This window comes from Diabrotica undecimpunctata, chromosome 8, assembly GCF_040954645.1.
Source record: "Diabrotica undecimpunctata isolate CICGRU chromosome 8, icDiaUnde3, whole genome shotgun sequence".
In the NCBI taxonomy this organism is placed as follows: domain Eukaryota; kingdom Metazoa; phylum Arthropoda; class Insecta; order Coleoptera; family Chrysomelidae; genus Diabrotica; species Diabrotica undecimpunctata.
In genome coordinates this window covers 54,212,186-54,234,104 of record NC_092810.1, presented here as the reverse complement: position 1 = coordinate 54,234,104, position 21,919 = coordinate 54,212,186, and the positions used below count along the sequence as shown (strand labels likewise).

Here is a 21,919-nt window from a genome sequence, read left to right as displayed (position 1 = left end):
TATTTTTGTATTTCTGCTAAAGAGAATTAACAAGAGCTGAAATTTTCTTAATATACTTTTCAAAATATATAGCGGTCATTGAAGTGTAAAAAATAATCAGTGTAACAGGGGCATTTTTAATTTTTTTTAGAGTTCTACATATTTTTAATAATCAATGTATGTAATCAATGTAATAATAATAATGGAAATAACCATAATATACTATGCAATTTAGCATCTCTGTTTTGTTATCATATTAAGGTTTTTGTTCCAGCAATAAACATAGATAGTAGGTAACGAATTTATATTATTTTTTTTCTCTAATATAATAACGACCATATAAGGTAAGTGTGATTGTTTCTTTTTGGTTTGGATATAATATATTGGTTTAGGAAAAAAATCTATTTGTTCAAATTTTTAATTTTTCTATGGATTGTAGTCGCAGCAACAGTGGACCTATGAAATTATCCACACTGCTTTACGCTCTACCTTGGAGAGAGGGGCTTCATGTATAATGTATGAAGAACCCCTAAGCATTTATCCATTTTTACTTCTGGATGTGGATTCTTATTTTACAAGTCTTGATAAAGACTGTGTGTTTAATATATGAAATCGCATGATATCCTAGACCATCGTTTGTATATCGAAATAAAACAACTTGTTGAGGTAAAGAAGACTAGCTACATAGTCTAGAATTGCGGTAGCACGGAGCAGAGCCCCAACCGGCGACCCCCTAGAGCTTATTATGCTCTAGCAAGCAAGCAAGCAATTTAATTAAACCCAGCCTGTGAGAAATGTTCACCCCTAAGAATTACGTTCGGGTGTAACAATTCATTGGAGCGAGGTGTATTAACTCGAGTAAAAACAGGAGTCACTCCATCGCGCTCCAATGCTCCAGACCATCCCTTTCCCCCCTATAGCACTCTGATGCGCGATAGGGGCACAACTATCAGCCAAATGCTCTTTATGTGGAGATCCTGGGTAATAGAACCCCAACATGGTTTCCTAACCGAATTCAAAACTCAGGACAGCGCATTGTCGCTATATTCCTGTTATCTTAATGTGGCTTATCCACGAACTAAAATTGCTTACTTGGGCCTCAAGTCTCCGCTCTGAGCTAGGCTCAGTTCGGCGACTTGGTGTTCAAGGGGTTGGGCCCTACATGCCCGAGTTTTTAGTGGTTTTTGTTAATATTTTTTTTGTGGCTTGCGCCGGTTTTTGTTAGTAGTTTTTTGATTTTTTTGGCGGCCGAAGCCGTTTTTTGTTGTTTTTTTGGATTTTTTTTGTAGAATGCCTGAAACATAAAATCAGAATTAGTGCATATTAATATAATAAATTATCTACATAAAATTTACTGGGTCCACGCTGTACGTTGCGATTTTCCACGAGGGTTATGAGCTACGAACTATCTTCATTGTGCGTTGTTGTTGTTTTTTGAAGTGTTTTCTCTCTGGTGTTTTGTTTTCTCTCTGGTGTGATTGTTGATTTTCTCTCTAGTATTATGATTTTATTCTACTATTTGTTGTTTGGGTCTTTTGTGCTTCCATCTGTGGAAAGCGTCGTACCTCAATATCTCTCGCAATATGTGGCTGGAATGGTCCTCTATCTCCGCGAATTTTATCCTAGCTTTTTCTTTCATTGTGTCGGTCACTCTGATTTGTTGTATTTCTCGAAAGAGGAATCTTTCTGCTACGTATCTCGGTACGTTGACTGCTTCTCTTAGGCTGTTGTTATGTGCCGCTTGTATTTTCTTTTTTGATGTATTGCATATGTGTCCCCATGCGAGAGATGCATATGTTAGTATAGGAAGAATTATACTATTTATTAATCTTATTTTTGTTTTCAATCTAAGTTTGCTTTTTCTTCCTGCTAGGCCTCTTATTGATGCTCTTGCCATGTTGGCTTTTTGTACTGTAGCTTCTACATGTTTGCTAAACGTTAAGCCTTTGTCCATGATTACTCCAAGGTATTTTGCTTCACTTTTCCACTCGATGGGATTGTCTTGCACAGTTACCTGTTCTTCTGGTTGTTGGTGCATCTTTTTAAAAAGTACAGCCTGTGTCTTTTCGGAGTTTATAGGGATTTTCCATTTTAAACTCCATTCTTCTATGTCATCTAGCGCTGTTTGTAAGTTGTTTACCGCTATGTCTACATTTCTGTGTTTGGCCGCTATCGCTGTGTCGTCGGCATAGAGGCTTAGTAGTGTACCTGGTGTTCTAGGTATGTCTGCTGTGTATATCGTGTACAGTAGAGGTGACAGTACCGCTCCCTGTGGCACTCCAGCCTCCGGGTTCCCGAGTTCGGATAGGACTTATCCTATCCGGACTCTGAAACTACGATTGCTTAAGTACGAAGAGATTAGTCTTGTCATTGCTCCGCTGTAACCGTATCGTCTCATTTTGTAGATCAGTCCTTTATGCCAGACTCTGTCGAAAGCTTTGCTTACATCTAGGAAGACAGCTCCTGTGAATTGTTTGTCATTAAATCCAGCTGCTATGTACTCTGTTAATCTGAGTACTTGTAGCTCACTGGAGTGTTCTGATCTAAAACCGAATTGGGCTTCGGGTATTATATCTAATCTGTCTGTTTCAGCTTGGAGTCTGATAAGTATTATTCTCTCTACAATCTTGCTGATTGCAGGTAGTAAGCTTATTGGCCTGTAGTTTTGCGGGAATGTGCTGTTTTTTCCGGGCTTTGGTAACATTATGACATGAGCCTCTTTCCATCTGTTTGGGAATTTCTTGAATCTTAGCATCGCGTTGATAATATTTGTTAGATATACTATGGCTCTCGCTGGTAAGTATTTTAGAGCCCTGTTCGTTATTTGATCGGGACCAGGTGCTTTTTTCGGCGAGCTATTTTTAATTAGCTCGTTTAACTCCTCCGGTGATGTAGGAGGGATGATTTCGTTCGGGTTTTCGGGTCTAGGTAAGGCCGTGGTCTATCGACTGATCCTCACTCTAAGCGTGCGTTCATACCGAGGCGCCGACCCTCGCTCGGTTCATGGGATGGTATCATTTAATCGATTTTCGGTAAAATAAATGCATTACTTTAAATGCGACCGTTCGCCGTCAGTGCTATGCTCTAGGAGAGGAGACGGTGCGATGGTCTCCGTTATGAATGCACCCTAAGATTGTGCGATGATTTATACACAATCTCCGAGATGCAAATCAAGTGCGTGCTATTGGTCGACAGACTAGGGCACTTGATTACAGGATCCCCAAATTTTCCTTGTCACTGAGTTAAAAAAATAGGTGGCATCCTTTTTTTATGAAGTTAATATTTTTTGTCTACTTCCCATTCAGTTTTGTCTCTTTTTTTTCTTTCTTTTTGATTTGGTTTTATATCAATGCTTCAGTATCTCTAGTTTAGATGTGTATATAAATTGTTCTGTGTCAATATCCTCTTCACACTTTTTGTATATTCTGTTAAAAACTATTTTTAGAAATAACATATTATAAGATATCAGTCGAAAATCGTTACATTTTCTAGCGTTGTTAGATTTAGGGAGGAATACAAATGTAGATGTTAGCTAATCTTGTAAAATTTTAGCTATATATATATATATATATATATATATATATATATATATATATATATATATATATATATATATATATACAAGAGTTTTTGCCCAAAAGTTTTTTTACAATTTTACTACGAATGTTATTCGGGGCGAGGTGCTTTTCCAGTTTTCATGTTTTTCAATGAGTATGTTACTTCTAATGTTAGAATGGGTTCATGATTATCAATGTTTAAACTCTGTTGATATCCTGTTAGAGTGTCGGCGCGTGGATTTAGAGACAAGGTCGGCAATTTTTTTTCTTATAAATTTAGAACCTATACATTTTTATAAATGAACTCTAGTCTACGTTGTTTGGAAGTAGCAAAATAGGTTATAACGTCATCGTAAAATTTATCCGAGTTTTGGAGAGATTTTAAAAGTTTTTTTTTGTATTGACATTTGAGACAAGCTTGCCATTCTCTCTTGTTTCATGGTGTTTCGACAATACGTTTTGATTCTTTTGAGACAAGAGAAATCTCGTTCATTTGAGGCAGAAGTTGTTGGTAATGAGAGAATTAATGAAAATAATTTATTAATTTCGGTAACAGTTTGTTGTAATGAATTGCAGTATATAAAATTATACATATCTTGTAACTTATCCCACCTTACGAAAATATTTGGATCAGCATATAAAACTTTTAATTCATTTTCTAATTTTATTTTATTAAAGAATGATGGATAATTTTTAATTAACCTGTCTTATAAATATCTTGGAAATCCTTTGGAAATTTTGAATTGTCAAAAAGGTCAAAAATTTGCAAATCTTCAAAATTCGAAAAACAAGTATCTATTTGCATAATAGTAGTATCCAAAATTTCAAATATATTCTCGTTTTTTGAGATTTGTTTTTGTGCCATGCCTTTGTATTTTTTGGGGCGTTTGGAAATATCAAGCGAGTCCAAAACGTCACTGCGTATATACTGGAAATTACTATCATTACGAAAATCTCTGAGATTTTGCACCAGTTTTGTTATTCTATTTTTGGAATAAATAATGTTAGTTAACTGATTTTGAACAATATTGAATATCAAATTGGTTTGGGTAAACACTTTCTTAAAAATATTTAAAAGTATGTTAGAAGAGTAATCATTTAATAAAGTTTTCAAACCGATTGCTTCACGGATCGAGATATCATCACTTTCAAAATCGTCGTATTCAATAATAAAATCAAAAACTTCCAAAAGCTGTTAACGAAAATCTGCTACAGTGAAAACTAACCGAGATTTAAAATTCCATCGCGTCTGACAAACTGTTGGCATTTTTTTCGAAACAAACCGTTCTAAAACATTAGTCCGTTTAGGCGAGCTTGAGAAAAATAAAGCAAATCCGCTTAACTGGCAAAAAAAGACGACATTCTTTAATTTTTTTACATGTATCCTACAAAACTAAATTCATTCTATGTGCATGACAGTAAGTAAATAAAGCTTAACTTTTTCCTGGAGACCATTCAATTCACGAGACATCACGGCAGCGCCGTCATAAGTTTGCCCTACCAATTTATTTTTGATATCAAAAAATTTTAATCTATCCCTTAAAACACCAAAAATATATTCTGTCTTATGGCTTTTACTCACGTCTGTAAAACCTAAAAACCTCTCATAAATATTACCACGTAACTCGTATCGAATAACATTTGATAATTGGGAATGACATGATATATCGGTAGTTTCATCTACTTAAAATGTAACTAATTGATTCTAATAATTCATTCTGGATTGTTTTAGATACACCGCTTAATGTCTTCGAATCAGAAAGTAAATTAGAAAATTCCAAATCGTATTTCTTAAACATTTTTATTAGTTCTCTATAATTACCTTGGTTTAACGAATGCTTCGATTCATCGTGTCCCCTAAATAATAATTCCTGACAACTTAAAAAAATTACAGTATCAATTAAACGACGTAATACTGCGTGATTATTTCTTTATAATTTCGTTGTATGCCGTACTTGTCAATTAAATGCGTATGGAGAGAATGTATGTTTGGTTGCTCATCAACTAATATTCCGTTGATTTTTACATGTAAATCGTCAAGCTTGGGATCGACTTTCCGAAACCCCGAAACGTGTCTTTTTAAGAATTCACACAGGCGTATGATTGTCTCCGATTTCGGATCAATAATTTGAAAAGTGTCTTACGCAGGGGTAAGACTTAACGCTCAGATTGGACGAATTCTTTTAAAAACCTTGAATAAAATTTAGTCTGGTCAAATTCTTTTGAAAACCATGAATAAAATTTAGTCTTTATTATCTCATAGATATTTTTTTTATTTCACAGAAAGAAATGACATCAACTTATTACCTGCCACAAATAATTATCGAAATACTGATTAAATTAAATATTAAAAAAAAATCTATAATATCTATAAAGGTGTGGGTCGGCACTACCGACCCTGACCGGCCACCACTGTCCTTTTACCTACTGTCTGAGAATAGATTTTGTATATATGTTTCCCATTGGTTGCTTATTTCTTCTAATGTTGTCAGGACCCATCATCCATGCTGGTTAGTATCGCTTCACACTTCTGTTATTTCTATTTACAGTTAGTTTTTTTATTTTCTTGTGGAGAAGTTTGTTATCATGTTTTTTCTGTGTAAGTGTTCTATCTCTTTACATGTTTCTGTAAGCCACTTCTATTTTGCCTGCACTGTATTCCTTCTTAATTGCTTGTGGATTTTTTTATATGTAGTGTATCTTTATTCTTGTGTTATCTTTTCAAATTCTTCATCTCTAATATTTAATCAGTCGTCCATAGCTCTTTTGTCCGTTGAGGTTTTTAGATTATCTTCAGTTTTATTATTGTTTTTAATTCTATTCACAACTTATCAGGATCTTCTCTCTCACTCCACTTTCTGTATTTTTATTCTTAAGTTCTTTAGTAGGTTCCTATTTGGTTTTGGTTCTTTTATTCTTGTTTTACTATAATCAAGGTGTGGTCAGTGGGAATATCTTTACCGGGGAAGGTTTTTGAAGTTATACTTCTATACGCGCGCTCCACGTTGGAAATTTGTATGGGAGTGAATCTGTGAAATCATTACATATGTAAGATAATGAGTAAGAGAGAGACAGAAGATATATTTTCTCTCTCTTCCTCTCTCGAATATAAAAATGTTCCTTTTGTATATATAATTTAATATTATATATATATATATATTATATAAAGATATATATACATATAATATTATACATATAATAAAATATTTATTAATATTATTATTTATGTGATATGTTTTGTATTATTTATTAAATGTTCATAGTTATATTATTTTTTTGTATTTCAAAATAATAATCTCAATAAATCACTGTATGATCCAGAACTGTCAATTTTGAAATACATTTGTGTTATGTCCTCGGTAGTGTAGTAGTCAGTATCCCTGCCTGTCACGCGGGAGACCGGGGTTCGATTCCCAGTCGGGGAGGACTTTTTTGGTAATATTATTACATTATTGTCATTTTTAAATACTTATGGATATTGCATTTTAATTTGTATTGTATTATTATATGGAATTATGTTGCATTGTATTGTAGTGTATTTTTTTATGTATATTATTGTCATTTTTAAATACTTATTAATATGGCAGTTTAATTTATATTGTATTATTTTAGGTCTAAATTTTGGTACTTTAAATATCATTTTACCGTTTTCTAAAATAAAATTAGAAGACTTTTCTAACAACGAAAAACAAACTTGTACTAAATATAAGCAAAAGCCTAGCTCGTATATGGAACTTGCTTTGCTAAAAGACAGTTCAAATCGAGAAAAGCATATCTACAATAATACTCATAACATTTTATGCCCAAACACAAATGCTGAACAAGAAGAAAACACAATTGTATTATTATATTAATAACAAAATAAACAATGAATTTTACTGCAGAGTATGTGTAAAAAAAATTTGCATTCAACTCCTTTCATACATATATGAAAATAAAAATATACATTTTCATCAAAATATTGATTCAATCCTTCATTGTTAGTAAGTTGTTATTAATTCTGTTTCTCTTTCTGATATGTCTTACCTATAGAATTACATATGTAATGATTGTGCAGATTGACTCCCAAATAAATTTGTAACGGCGAATGCGTGTATAGAAGTGTAACTTCCACCGGCAGTCCCACTGGACTGCCACACCCGTTTTTTTGTACTCATAATGCTCTTTCGGTATCTTTGATTAAACATTATGAGGTTTATCTGCGAGCTGGTTGTTTGAACCATGTATTCATACCAATTATGTTCTGATTGCCTGTTCTTACTTTTGCCTTGAGATCTCTTACATAACTGTTCAATCTCAGTGTCGGTTTTAAGGGTTGTTGGTGAATAGACTTGTATAACATTGATGATGATTGAGTTTTTCTTCAAGTTGTAGAAATAGCATACGATCTGAGTGATAAACCACATTTGTAACGATTTTTTCTATAACTATTTTTATTATTATTTCGATAAGATTCGAGTGCTGTTTTTAGTTATTACCTGAGTAATATCTTTTATTCAATGTTCATTTCTCCTAAATCAGTTCATCTCATCTCGCTTATTACGAGAATGGCGTTGTTGATTTTACTTGTCTCGAACATGCTTCTAATTTCTCACTTTTGGGTGGGTCCTAGCTCTTTCGCGGAGATTCTTAGCACACATTGACCTTCTAAGGTCTGCCGCGGACTGGGGCCAAATGTGTGATTAAACTTTGCATAGTTACTGTTCTTGGGAGATTGTGTATTACTTCCGTCTTGCTTTCTAAATTGCAGTTTTATAGCCGGTTAAATCAATATTTAAAAAAATTATTTAAAAATTCCTCTATAAAAGGTATAATATTAAAAAACCCTATTGGGCTACATCACAAAACGTGTTCGGAATTAATATTCCATTATCAGTGCTATCTGGATGTACATGTTTTGAGCCACTAAATGCATTGATAAAAACCCTTTAAATGTTGTGAAATTAACTTTGACTTACATTATTTAACTTTATAAACTAAGATGTTTAAGTTACAACTAGAATAGATAACATGGCAACGTAAGACTCCAGAGGTTGCTAATTCTGAGACGAAGTGTCTACGGGAACTTGTTGATAGCAGGTGCAAAAAAATCGATCCATTCCTTATTTCTTATTTATTTGAAGTTGTATAATTTTAGAATTACATTACGTATGTAAATTTAGGTGTACCCTCGTATACGAGAAATAAAATAATATTTTTAATATTGCTTTTTATATTTCTTAAAACAAATTGGTATTTCAGGTTTTTGTCAAAAAGGGTCTGAAGCCAGTAGATATTTATTGAATGTTGTTTTTAATTCAACAACCATACTAGTGTAGTGATTTTATTGTTAAAACGTGTTATATTTTTATTTAATTATCCTTCCTAATTGTCTCTAACTCCGACAGATGCTGCCAGGGCGGTGACTTTTGTTCAAGATGGTCGTAGCCAATATTATGCAGCTGAAATGTTGTGTGTTAGTCGATCTTCGGTTCAAAGAGCAGTTCGGCGTTTTAGCGACACCGGTAACTTCACAAGAAGACCAGGATCAGGTCGTAGAAGGGTAACATCCGAAAGAGATAATCGGCATCTAACTTCAGTTGAACTGGCAAATCGCATGAGCGAAGTGAGAAATGTGGATGTAAGCAGATGGACAGTTCGTCGACAACTTGTAGAAGGTAATTTATTATCCAGAAGGCCAGCCCTATTTTCAATACTATCCATAGAACATCGCAGAGCCTCTTGTGTAAGAGAACATGAAAACTGAAGTGATGCAGATTGGAGCAATGTATTGTTCTCAGATGAGTCCCGATTTCATCTAAGGTCACCAGACGGCCGAGAAAGGGTGTGAAGAAGACACGGAGAGCGATATTTTCAATGTAATATTGCGGAAAGAATAAGTTATCGGGGGGGCTCCGTTATGGTTTTAGCTGGTATCAGTTCAGAAGCCCATACTGATTTAGTTACTGTAGATAGAGGTTCTATGACTGCTGCAAGATACATAACAAGTATTTTAGATCAGCATGTGGTACCTTTTGCTCCTTTCATTGGACCTAATTTTATTTTTATGGACGACAATGCGCGTCCTCACCGTGCTAGAATCGTCAACCAATATATAGAGGAGGTGGGAATTGTCCGTATGAACTGGCCAGCTTACAGTCCCCATCTCAATCCCATAGAACATCTATGGGATATGATGGGAAGACGTCTTCGAGCACGGGTACCCTGTCCAAACAACTTGGCTAAACATACAGCGGCTCTTCAAGAAATATGGGACCAATTGGATCAATTTGATATCCAGAGGTTAATTACTTCAATGCCTAGATGTGTACAGGCTGTTATAAGGGCCCGAGGGGGAAACACTAGATATTGATTTATTATCAATGTTTTTCTTCATTTCAGAAAGTTTTGAATATTCTTGTATTTTTGAGTTTTGCCGTATGTCTCTATAAATAAATGATTTTTTTGGATAATCTGTGAAAATTATTTTAATCTAACATATACTTTTACATATATACCTGATTTAAAACTAATATCTTCAAACGTTTCCTTTTTTCAGTAAATAATACCCATGAATCGATTTTTTTGCACCTGAGTGTATTTAGTGGCTTAAAACATCCAGATAGCACTGATGATGAAATATTAATTCCGAAAACGTTTTTATCTTTTATATATCTTTTATAACGAAATTTTTAAATAATTTTTTTGTGATACATGGTATATAGCCATCTACAGGAATTTAGTTTCCTTGTGGATTACAATATTTTTGTATTGCCTATAAATGTGTGACATCAAACCTGTGAGGATTATTTTCCTCCAGCTTTGTGTCACTAATGGCATAGCTGCTACCCTTTTCCATATTCTTAGTTTGTTCACGGGTGTTTATTAAGCAAGACCTTATTCACACCCATCCTACATATCTGTAGGACATATCCTTATCAGTCCGTGTGACGCGCCGTGTTAGATTTAAGGACTCTTTCGCCCGTTCGTCTTCCGAGAAGTACAGAATAGCCCCTTAATTCATAACTCCTTCTCCACTCAAAACGGATATCAAAATGGAACACACAAAACCAAGTAACGCTGTCAGCCCCGGGAACCCCTTAAGTGGGTAGGTGGTGCTAAGTATTCTTCGGTCTTCCAATGATGTCATTAAAATAAACCAAAAAAAAAAGAGAATTAGCACTTGGAACGTCTGAAGTATGTACCAAGCTGTACGTACGCAATATAAGAAAAGAGACGAAATCTACCTTCATCTGAAAGAGCTTTACGTTTTTTTTCTTTTCTACGTTTCTATTATGTATGCACGATCTTTCTGCCCGGAAACCATTTTGTTCCTCTATATCTCACACTCCAATACAATTCTAGTCTTTATTATTTTGCCGTACAATCTCCATATTGAAACTGGTGATATTAATTTTTCTGTAGTTCCCACAAATCTTTCTGTTACGTTATTTAGTTATACCGAACTTATTAGCCATTAGGCCACGTTGTGTCGGTAATGAGAACTTCCTCGCCAATTCTATACTGCGGGGAGTACTATTTAGTAAACATCTCTCACGGAATAGTCTCAGATCGAGACGGTCTTTTATGACATTGTTACATTTAGTTTAAAAATAATTCTGTTGGATTATTAATACATTGTTATTGAACTGAAGGTATACATATATTCCAGCCTATCTACATTAGTCAAGTTTTTAAATATATTTACCTCGCACGCCATAGTAGCAGAATCGTTCGCAAAATTCATTGCTGATTATAAAGAATACTGACTTAGGGTAAGGAATTTTCTGCAACAGAAAAAATAACAGTTATGTTTTTTAATTATGCAGTATCTATTATAAAGTTGGTTCAGTATTAATCCCAATGCAAGTCTATGCAATGCAAAATTTACGTCAAAGATATAAGTTGACATTTTTGCCAAATTACAAAAAAATCCTGAATTCATTTTAAATCAAATGTATGACATATTTATTGCAGAAGTGGATTATATAACAAAACAAATTATTATTCAATGTAAATAATTAAAAAATTAGAAATAGAAAGCAAGTAATAATCTTACTTTAAAAACTAAACATTTTGTGTTGGTATCATGTTACGTTACTTACTAGGATGACGTGCATCGATATTTATACTGTATCAACTGTATATCATTTAATGAAATAAAATGACAATTTCTTATATATATATATATATATATATATATATATATATATATATATATAAGTAAAAGATTGCATTTCATTTCAATAAGAACTCCACCATTGCTCTACACGTGTTTCGAGTTATTCAACTCATCATCAGGAACACTTGTGGAAGTTCAACTGAAATGAAATGCAGTCTAGTATTTGGTCATTATAACCAAAATAACAGCCAGGTACGCTAGCAGCGACATTTATACGAAGTAACAAGAAGTCCAGAGACCTCTCTCTGATAGTAAATTAGGTGAACCGCAAATTCAAAGCCTCTTATTAGAGACTTTTAACGACGCTAGAAGTATCCTTTTACTTCAACATGCATCTACGATTCACCTTTGTTTCATTTCAGTTGAACTTCCACAAGTGTTCCTGATGATGAGTTGAATAACTCGAAACACGTGTAGAGCAATGGTAGAGTTCCTATTGAAATGAAATGCAATCTTTTACTTTAGGTAAACGTCTTTTCGCTCTCTACGTAAAGAGCGAAAAAGATAGTAATTTTCAAAGGTGAATCGTAGATGCATGTTGAAGTAAAAGGATACTTCTAGCGTCGTTAAAAGTCTCTAGTAAGAGGCTTTGAATTTGCGGTTCACCTAATTTACTATCAGAGAGAGGTCTCTGGACTTCTTGTTACTTCGTATATATATATATATATATATATATATATATATATATATATATATATATATATATATGGAAAAAATAAAAAAAGCTAAGTCGAGATAACAACTACAAGGTACAATAAATACAAAAAACAAAAGCGGTTATTAAGATAAGTACCCTCTTAAAAAGTTGGGATTTATTTCTGAAAACCAAGAATTGTCTACTGTAGTGATACCTATATTCAATTTTTCTCTAAAAAAACGTGAGCCCAATCTTTTTCTCCGTGGCACTAAACAAATTGGGATGTTTCGAGGTGTCACCCATGGCAACCTATTTTACAATTTAAGAGTTCTTGGTGAACCGAGTCAGAGCACTGTGATTCCATTAACATAACAACATGGAGTTAAACCATAAATATCATTAAAATATTCCAGCGAGAATATTTGCTTCAATTACTTTTACAATAAAACTCTTTTGATATAAGCTGAGATGGAACGAATTCAGAAGATAAGAACTAGTTCCGAATGGACTACTTAAGCTCTGACGTCACAATGTTCGGGACTTAGAAAACCTTTCCAAACATTTTTAATTCCTGTGTATTTGTCCCATAAGAAGTTGGAACTATTGGTTTTTTAATTGTTTGAAGAGTAAATAAGGACTTTTGGTTGTGAAAATTCATTCTGCGCGAGTGGTATTTGTTGTGCGTGAATTTATGAGGTAAGAATATCAAAGTATTAAAATATTTACTCTCAATGTTTATGTTTCAAGGTTATGTTATTGTTTGATTAAAATTTTAAATATTTTTGACTGTATTACAAGGTATTGTTGTTGTTCTTTTATCGGAGTTATTTCAAAATTAATCAATTATTCATTTAATTTATTTATGAAGTTGAAAAATATTTAAATTATTGTTTTATTATTTTTTAAGTGCTAGTGATTTTATCCAGTAAAAGACTAAATATATTCGTTTTCTCGTAGTTGAAGTAGTAAATGGTGGTTTTGTTGTCATTACTGAAAAATTAAGTAATACAGGATATCTTTAAAACATGTTTACTAGTCATTGTATGCCCAGATAAAAAAAAATAACAAATTCAACAATTATTAGGTTTATTACATGTCCTGAGTTTGAGACATGTTGTGCAAGGGACGACGTTTTTCTCTCCTTTCGATGGCATTTCAATGTTCTAACATTGATTCTTCGGTTGATCTGTCCGATGTACGATTTGTCATCGTTCCCGCATGAAATCTCGTATACTTCTTGATTTTCTAATGATTTTTTTCTTTTGGCGGATGGTAAAATAGTTAAGATTTTTCTGTCGGTATTAAATATTTTTTCTATTTTGAGTTTTCTTAGCACTTTCTTTGTTTTCTCTGTTGTACCCTTTATATATGGTGGAATAGCTTTTGCAATCGGTTTTGCGTCTTCTGTTGGATCCTTTATTATTTCTTGAGCGGAGAAAAAAATTATTCAACGCGGAATCAAACCCGGAAAACCACAGAAAGCACATATAGCTCCCGCGGATATTTCAAGTGTAACAAAATTAACCTCTACGGAGTGGAAATTCTACCAGACACCAGAAGATACAAAAAACAACGATCGAAGCGAAGTAAATTGTTATGTAACCTTACGTTTTTAGAACGCTGCCATGATTAAAACATTATACCGACTTGTATAAAGCTAAGTTTCCACAAAAACAACTACAAAACCAAAAACATCCTAAGAAGAACAAGCTTAGCGCTTATTAGAGAAGGAGCCATCATACCAGGCGAAGCATCGACCAAATAAATTCAGAGTCACTTCAGCTGCACCTTAAACTAAGTAATACAACTCATCCGACATTATGGAATTTTTTAATAAACTCACAAACTTTCGAGCAGAAACAGACTCTGACCTCACTAGGAAAAAACAAATCAAAAATTTATAAATACAACAGCGACCAAAGGAGAAAAACAAACCACAAACAGAAATTAACAAATTAGTTTATAACTTTTCAAATCTGACATTGGATGAAGTGACGAATAGTGTTCTCTCAAAAGGTTTCAATTTTGCTTTTGCACCTGCACAAATTGCTATAGAAAATATCATTACCGAGGTTGAGACTACTATTACTATCTCTTAGCATAAACACACGAGATCATACACCAAGACCTATTAAAAATATTACGAGCAGCCAAACCACCAAAAATAAATTTAACCCACGAAGAAAAAGACGCCTTACATAATTTGAAGAACAACAAGGAAATCGTTATGCTCACAGCTGACAAAGGCAACGCCACGGTAGTAATGAATATTCAAAACTACGAAGCAAAAATAAGCAATATCCTAAACGATACGACATATCGAAGAATCTCGTCGACGATACAACATATCTAGAAAAAATAACAAAGGCCAAGATCAAAGACTCAGACATCAAGAAAGAACATCAGTTATATCTCAAACCTAGAGAGAAGTAGTCAAGATGTCCAAAACTTTACGGCCTACCGAAGGTACATAAGGCAATATTACCATTGAGGCCAATAGTTAGTTCTATCGGATCTCCCCTAAGCACTGCTTACATAACACATATTTTATCTATAAGGAGCAAAGATATAAACAAGTTGAAGAAGCACCGATGGGTTAACTACTCTCATCGGTAATAGCAAACCTGTTTATGCAAGAAATAGAACAGCGAGCAATAGGAATCGCCGAACACAAACCCAAAGGCTTAATTAAGTGGATGATATTTTTATAATCTACACTCATGGAGAATAAAAACTAAAGGTATTTTTAGAACATATCAATAATATTCACTATAAAATTCAGTTTACTATGGAACTGGAAGAAAACGAACCACTACCATTTTGAATATATTACTAATAAAGAGAAAAGGGGGGCACATAGGACACACAGGAAACCGAAAACCCACATATACCGACACATATCTACATGCCGATTTACATCACCATCCAGCACAATTACAATTAGTCATTAAAACCCTAATGACACGATCCGAAAGACTGTCAGACAAAGAACATAAAAATAAAGAAATGTATAATGTGAAAACAGCGCTAAGAAACAACGGCTTCTCAACATATACCATTAAAAAGACTCATAATGCTCAAGAAATAATAAAGGACCCAACAGGAGTCTATTCTACTATACGTAAAGGGTGCAACAGAGAAAATTGGTAAAGTTGGTAAATTGGTAAAGTTGCTAAGAAAAGACAAAATAGAAACGATATTTAATACCGACAGAAAAATCTCAACTATTTTACCATCCGCCAAAACAAAAATATCCTTAGAAAATCAAGGAGTATACGAGATTCCACGTGGGGACTGTGACGAATCTTACATCGGACAGACCAACCGAAGAATCAAAGTAGGACGAGAAAAACATCGAAATGCCATCGAAAGGAGAGAAAAAACGTCACCCCTTGCACAAAATGTCTCAAAACACACGACCTACAATAAACCTAAACCAAGCTACGATGGTAGCTAACATTGAAATTAAAAGAAAACGCAAAATCAGAGAATCCATAAAAATAGAGAAAAATCCCAACAGTCTAAACCAAACAGATGCTGTTCAAAGACCTCCAACAACATGGAAAACGGTATTACAAAAAAAGCCAAAAATACATCAGGCCACAAGACCGACTAGTAGGACTTTATCCTACCAGTCGGTCTTAAGATGATCCCGAAAGAAGAATGCAATTTTGCGAAGCAATAATGGATAACTGCCACCGAGACCCTCTCTTGGTACAAAACATCATTTTTTCTGATGAGGCCAGTTTCACGTTAAATGGCGAGGTTAACCGTCAGAACTGTAGATACTGGGTAAAAGAAAACCCCACTAGATGCGTGAGCATCATATACAATACTCGCAAAAGGTAAATGTATGGGCTGCAATTGTAAGAAATCGAATCATCGGACCCTACTTTTTCGAACGTAATTTAAACGCGGCAACGTACCTTGAGTTTTTAAGGGGGTATCTCGTATCTACGTAATTTGTTTACCAGCAGACGTAACCCTGGAGGTTTTGATGAAAGTTTATGCTTTCAACAGGATGGTGCACCTCCACATTATGCTGTAGATGTTAGAAGGTACCTAGATGAAATTAGACAATAGACGTAGACCTATTGAATGGCCAGCGAGGTCACCAGATTTCAATCTTTGGATTATTTTATGTGGGGCCATCTGAATATATTCAAGAATTACAACAGAGAATACGGACAGCAATAAACAATATTTCTCAAGACACAATAAACAAGGTTCAACAAGAATTTGTACAACGTTTGGGTTACTGTCAAATACAGCAAGGGCTGCAGTTTGAACATTTATAAAGTCATGTATTTCATCATAATATTCTGTCCGCTAGGCAATAAGTATTTTTGATAATATTGTTAATTTAACTAACGCGTTACTTTATGGACACACACAAAACTATTGTATTTTTGTCCACCCTGTACCAATTTAAATCAACACGTGATACATTTTTGAAATCAGCTCAGCCAGTGTAATCCGAAAATTGAGACAAAATGGTGGTGTCCCATTTAAAAAATGACGGTGATGTCATTACTCGAAAGTAATTCACCCTGTATATTAGAATATTATTTTAAAATACGGTAAATTAAAATCAAAAATCGACGTGTTTCAGGATTATCTCTTAAAATGCTCTGTTTAGCTAAAAAAGAATTTGTTCCATACTTTACGGACACAGTGTATATTATATATATATATATATATATATATATATATATATATATATATATATATACTACACTATGTGTATACATGTATTTCTAACTAAAACATGTCAAACACAGTTCATACAAATCAAGGCCACACTTTAGTATATAAAATACATTAAATAAAAGATTTGTTTTGAGGATTTCATTAGAAGTTCGTTCGTTGTGTTCCATTATTTGCTAAAATATTTATTGAAATACGTTTTTCTGATTAACCGCTTATAAAAGACCTAAATAAGATTATTTCCATTATTAAAGTGCCAAAGAAGGAGATTAATGAATTTTATTTCTTCAAATATATACGAACATATCTAATTAAAGAAATATTTCTTTAATAAATAATAAAAATGATGCATAATAAAAGTTCCTAAGACGAAAAATGTTATTACAGATACCATCAAGCAGGAATCCAACAATACAATTACAATAGAAGATAATAGGAAAAGGATACATAAAAAATGGTATGGTACAATGATAAATAACTAACTAACTAATGATAACTTCAGCTTCAAAAGTTTAAACAAAAACGTGAAGAAAAAAATTAGGAACGATCATAGAAACTATATTAAAAATCCAATAAAAGATATAATACAAGATAACTGCAGTATCTGTACTGAAGTACTGAAAGCAAAAAACGTCACCGTCCGAGACAGAAAGGAAATAAGCGAGGCCATTGAAAAATTCTATACTAAATTATACTCGGTAAATACACAACCACAACAACGACGTACGAAACGAACAATAATTAACACCGGCTCAGAAGAAATACCGGACATAACCGACTATGAAATAAGAATGGCCCTAAATCAACTAAAAACGAATAAATGTCCCGGAGAGGATAAAATTACAGTTGAAATGTTGAAAATTGGTGGCAGAAAAATGGAACAGGTATTAAATATTTTATTTAGTAACGTAATTGATAAACGAAAGATTCCTCAAGAATGGTACAACTCCGTGTCATTCTACTATTATTAAAGAAAGGAGACAAAGCAAACATCGAGAATTACCGACCAATATCCTTGCTATCACATCTGTATAAATTACTAACTAAAATCATAACCAGCCGCCTAACACATTAGCTCGATTTCTATCAACCTATAGAGCAGGTTGGATTCAGAAAACATTTTACTACCATAGACCACTTGCACACCGTAAGAACACTGATAGAAAAATGCACCGAGTATAATGTTCCAATTCATATGGCGTTCGTCGATTTCCATAAAGCATTCGATTCCATCGAATTATGGGCAGTGCTTAAATCTCTAGAAAATGCACGTATATATTCAAGATACACTAACATAATCAAAAACATATATGAAAATGCCACCATGCAGATAAAGCTGGACGAAAGCACAAAAACTAATCCCATAAGACTACAACGGGGAGTAAGACCTCTCCCAAACTATTTACCCTTGCTCTAGAAGACATTTTTAAGAAACTAGAATGGAACAACAAGGGTATCAACGTCGACGGATCATACTTAAACCACCTGAGATTCGCAGATTACGTAGTTTTAATAGCCGATGATATCCAAGAGCTAGATGATATGTTACAACAATTAAATGCAGCTTCAGAAGCGGTAGGCTTAAAAATGAACTACAGTTAAACAAAAATACTGAGCCGAGACCAGAAAAATATAACAATACAAAATTATACCATAGAAAATGTTGAACATTATGTATATCTAGGTCATGTCATCAAACTAGGAAAACCAAATCAAGATGCTGAAATTAAAAGAAGAACACAACTGGCATGGGGCGCTTTCGGCAAACTAACATATATCTTGAAAAACACCTCCATTCCTGTAAACTTAAAGAAAAAGGTGTATAACACATGCATACTACCAGTTTGTACCTATGGCTTGGAGACAGTAGCCCTTACCAAAAAATCTGCTAAAAAATTAAAAACAACGCAAAGAGCAATGGAACGAATCATGCTTGGAATATCACTGAGAGACAAGATTAGAAACACCGAGATAAGACGTAGAACGAAGATTAGGGATATTGTGGAAGAAATTGCAAAAATGAAATGGCGCTGGGCAGGTCACGTATCCCGATATAATGACAACAAGTGGACACGGAGAATTCTAGAATGGAGACCAAGGACGACAACAAGAAGCATGGGAAGACCTAAAAAAATATGGGTAGATGACATAAGAGCAGTGGCAGGCAATCACTGGATTAGATTGGCGCAATATAGAGAAAGATGGAAGCAATTTGGAGAGACCTAAATTCGGGAGTGGATGGAAAACGGTTGACAAAGAGAGACAATGATAAAAGAGATGAATTTCAAAAGATATTACAAAAACAAGAAATCAGATTGGAGGAGTAGGTGTAGGAAGACATTTTTAAAAATGAAATACTAATAAAAATAAAACAAACAAACAGTTATAAACTAATACACTAAAAAAGTCAGTACACATGAATGCGAATCGTAACAATTTTACAAGTACAATCTTGGCTCAGAAAATGGCAAAATTAATTGCAAATTCTTTAATTGACTTTGTCTAACAGAGTTTAAATATTTAATGTTACAAAACAGGTATAGGTACTGACCTCTGATGTTTTTTTACAAACCAACTAATTTTGAAGTCACTGGACTTTATTGAATTTGTATGTTTAATGATTTTTATAAGCTTCAAATATATTGTCAAAATTATAGTCGTCACTGAAATTGATCAAAGTGACAGATAAAACGACAGAAACTTGTCATGATGCTTAGTTTATATCTAAAGGGGGATTTGATACGATATTAAAATCTGCAAGATAATGTTGGTCACTGTACACTATATGTATATTTTTATTTTTTAAAAGCTCCTTAACAAACTGATCTCAACGAACTATATTATGTGACATATTTTGAAATTATTTGTAATTTTGTTCAAGACGTTACAATAAATGCTCAAACTGTTCTTCATCTTGTTGTTGGCAATACGAAAGTCTTGTATAACACTCGTCTCGAACCTTGTTTAAAGTTTAAGGTGAAATTTTTCAGTAGTTATACTTTCTTTAAGGTCTGCCATGTTAGTTGGCTATATTGCATATACTTTGTTCTTCAGATAACCGCCCAAAAAAATCTACGATTCGTCCATATATGCGGGCCCAGATGCATCTGACTTGGACCAAACATAATATATAATAGAATTTTAATGTTCTGAATTAGAATTTATTTAACTATTATAAATTATAAATAATTAATTTAACTATCATTTATTAATTATTATTTGATACTATTTGGTTGGTTAATCAACAATATCTAATACTTTTATCAACTACAATCATTATAAAATAAACAGAAAGAAAAAGTAATGTAAGAAGTTGGACTACCACCCATTTAGTGATAAATATTTACTTCTCTTAACACGTTGCATGCTAATCACGACTATGATCGTCAAGATATCGCTTCAGTCATATGTTGATGATGCACATATGAGTTTTTAAGATGCCTATGTTTTGTATTGTCTAGCCTAAATACCATTGTGTATAAAAGTTCACTTTTTGGAAGAGTTTGTAGAGGAAACTATCTGTTAATATATTTATCAAGCGGTTCTCAAAAACATTTTCTACCTTTCCTTCTACTACCAATAGTTCCATAGTTCCAGTTCTTATGGCTAAATTAATTTAGGTATTCTCGGTTTACTTTTTTTATTAGCCTGTCGTTCATATAAAGCTGTTCCAGAAGTGACAAGTTGGTCCTGTCAGACCGGCCACGGCATTTTAATTTACATAATGAGAAATACTCTGTCTATGTCCTTATTATTTCTTTTTCTCGTTTTAGAATGTTTCCACTACCTTTTTCAATTTCACTTGTGTTTCGGTAATTTCTTCTCGGGTGCTGTACTAAATCAAATTACTTTCGATTTGCTTCGTAAATTGGGATTAAAAAATAATATTGTTTCTGGTAAAATTATTCAAAGAAAAGCAGTAGAAATTTCAATTGAACTAAGTATTGATATGAAAGCTTCTAGTTCTTCTAGGCTTGAGAAATTTTGAAAGCGACAAAATAGTTGCTTCAAATTTATAGATGACGAAACAGCTGCGGAAAATTAGTTAGTGGTTTCTGATTGAAAAGAAAAACTGCTCAATTTAATGAAGCGATACTCACCACTAAGATATTTTAACGCAGATGAGTCGGGATTATTTTTATTTCGACGAAAGCATGTTCTAACATACCTTATAACCTAAGAAAAGAAATTATCACTGCAAGTAAGGCTTCCAAAGGTGGACCTACAATAAATCTGTTTTGCACCGACACTATAAAAATAAATAACAAAGAAAAGCTACCAGTAATCAAAAAAGAAAATCTTTTCTGCAAGTACAAAAACTAATTCATAAAATTGTTTAAATTTAGATTCTTTATTATCTTTATTTTGCCATATTAAATTTATTAAATTAATATATTTTCTAAATTTAAATTAACCTTATTCTATTTTTTGCTATTAGACTTTTTTATTTTGGATAATTATTAGAAAAGATAATGCTGATGATCACAGTCAAAAACAGAAATCCGTATCTATTACAGAATTCCGTGCCCACATAATAGGTTGACACACGGTTCGTAGACTTACTACGGTTGCCTCTTCCGACTGGGGGATGCTTGAGTTACCTCACCAGAGTACACAAGAATACAAAACCGATTTATTATCACAGTTTGTTCGTGGTAATTATCTTTCAGTTTATTACTTGCTTTATTATTTATCGTTTCTTAAATATCTTAGTTTACTTTATATTTTTGTATTTGAAATTTTGGTGTTGTTTCCTATAAAAACTTATTTTGAATTATCGAAGAAACGTTATATATTGTAGTTGTACATCGTACCTATTGTCTTCGTACCTTTTTATAAGGTAGGTTAAAACTTTAAAATTTCATTGTGTATTAACGT

The 21,919-nt window shown here is 33.3% G+C and overlaps 1 protein-coding gene across 1 annotated transcript in view; it reads right to left on the bottom strand.

Annotated features, from left to right (window-relative positions):
* Positions 1-19,714, bottom strand: part of LOC140447558 (peptide transporter family 1-like) — a 96,945-nt gene extending 77,231 nt beyond the window's left edge. Inside the window, exons 1-2 of the mRNA XM_072540272.1 lie at positions 19,593-19,714; positions 11,224-11,302 (exon numbers count right to left, since the gene is read on the bottom strand). The gene's annotated coding sequence lies outside the window, so the exon portion shown is untranslated. The remainder of the gene's footprint in view (positions 1-11,223; positions 11,303-19,592) is intronic.
* Between the last annotated feature and the right edge of the window lie 2,205 nt (positions 19,715-21,919).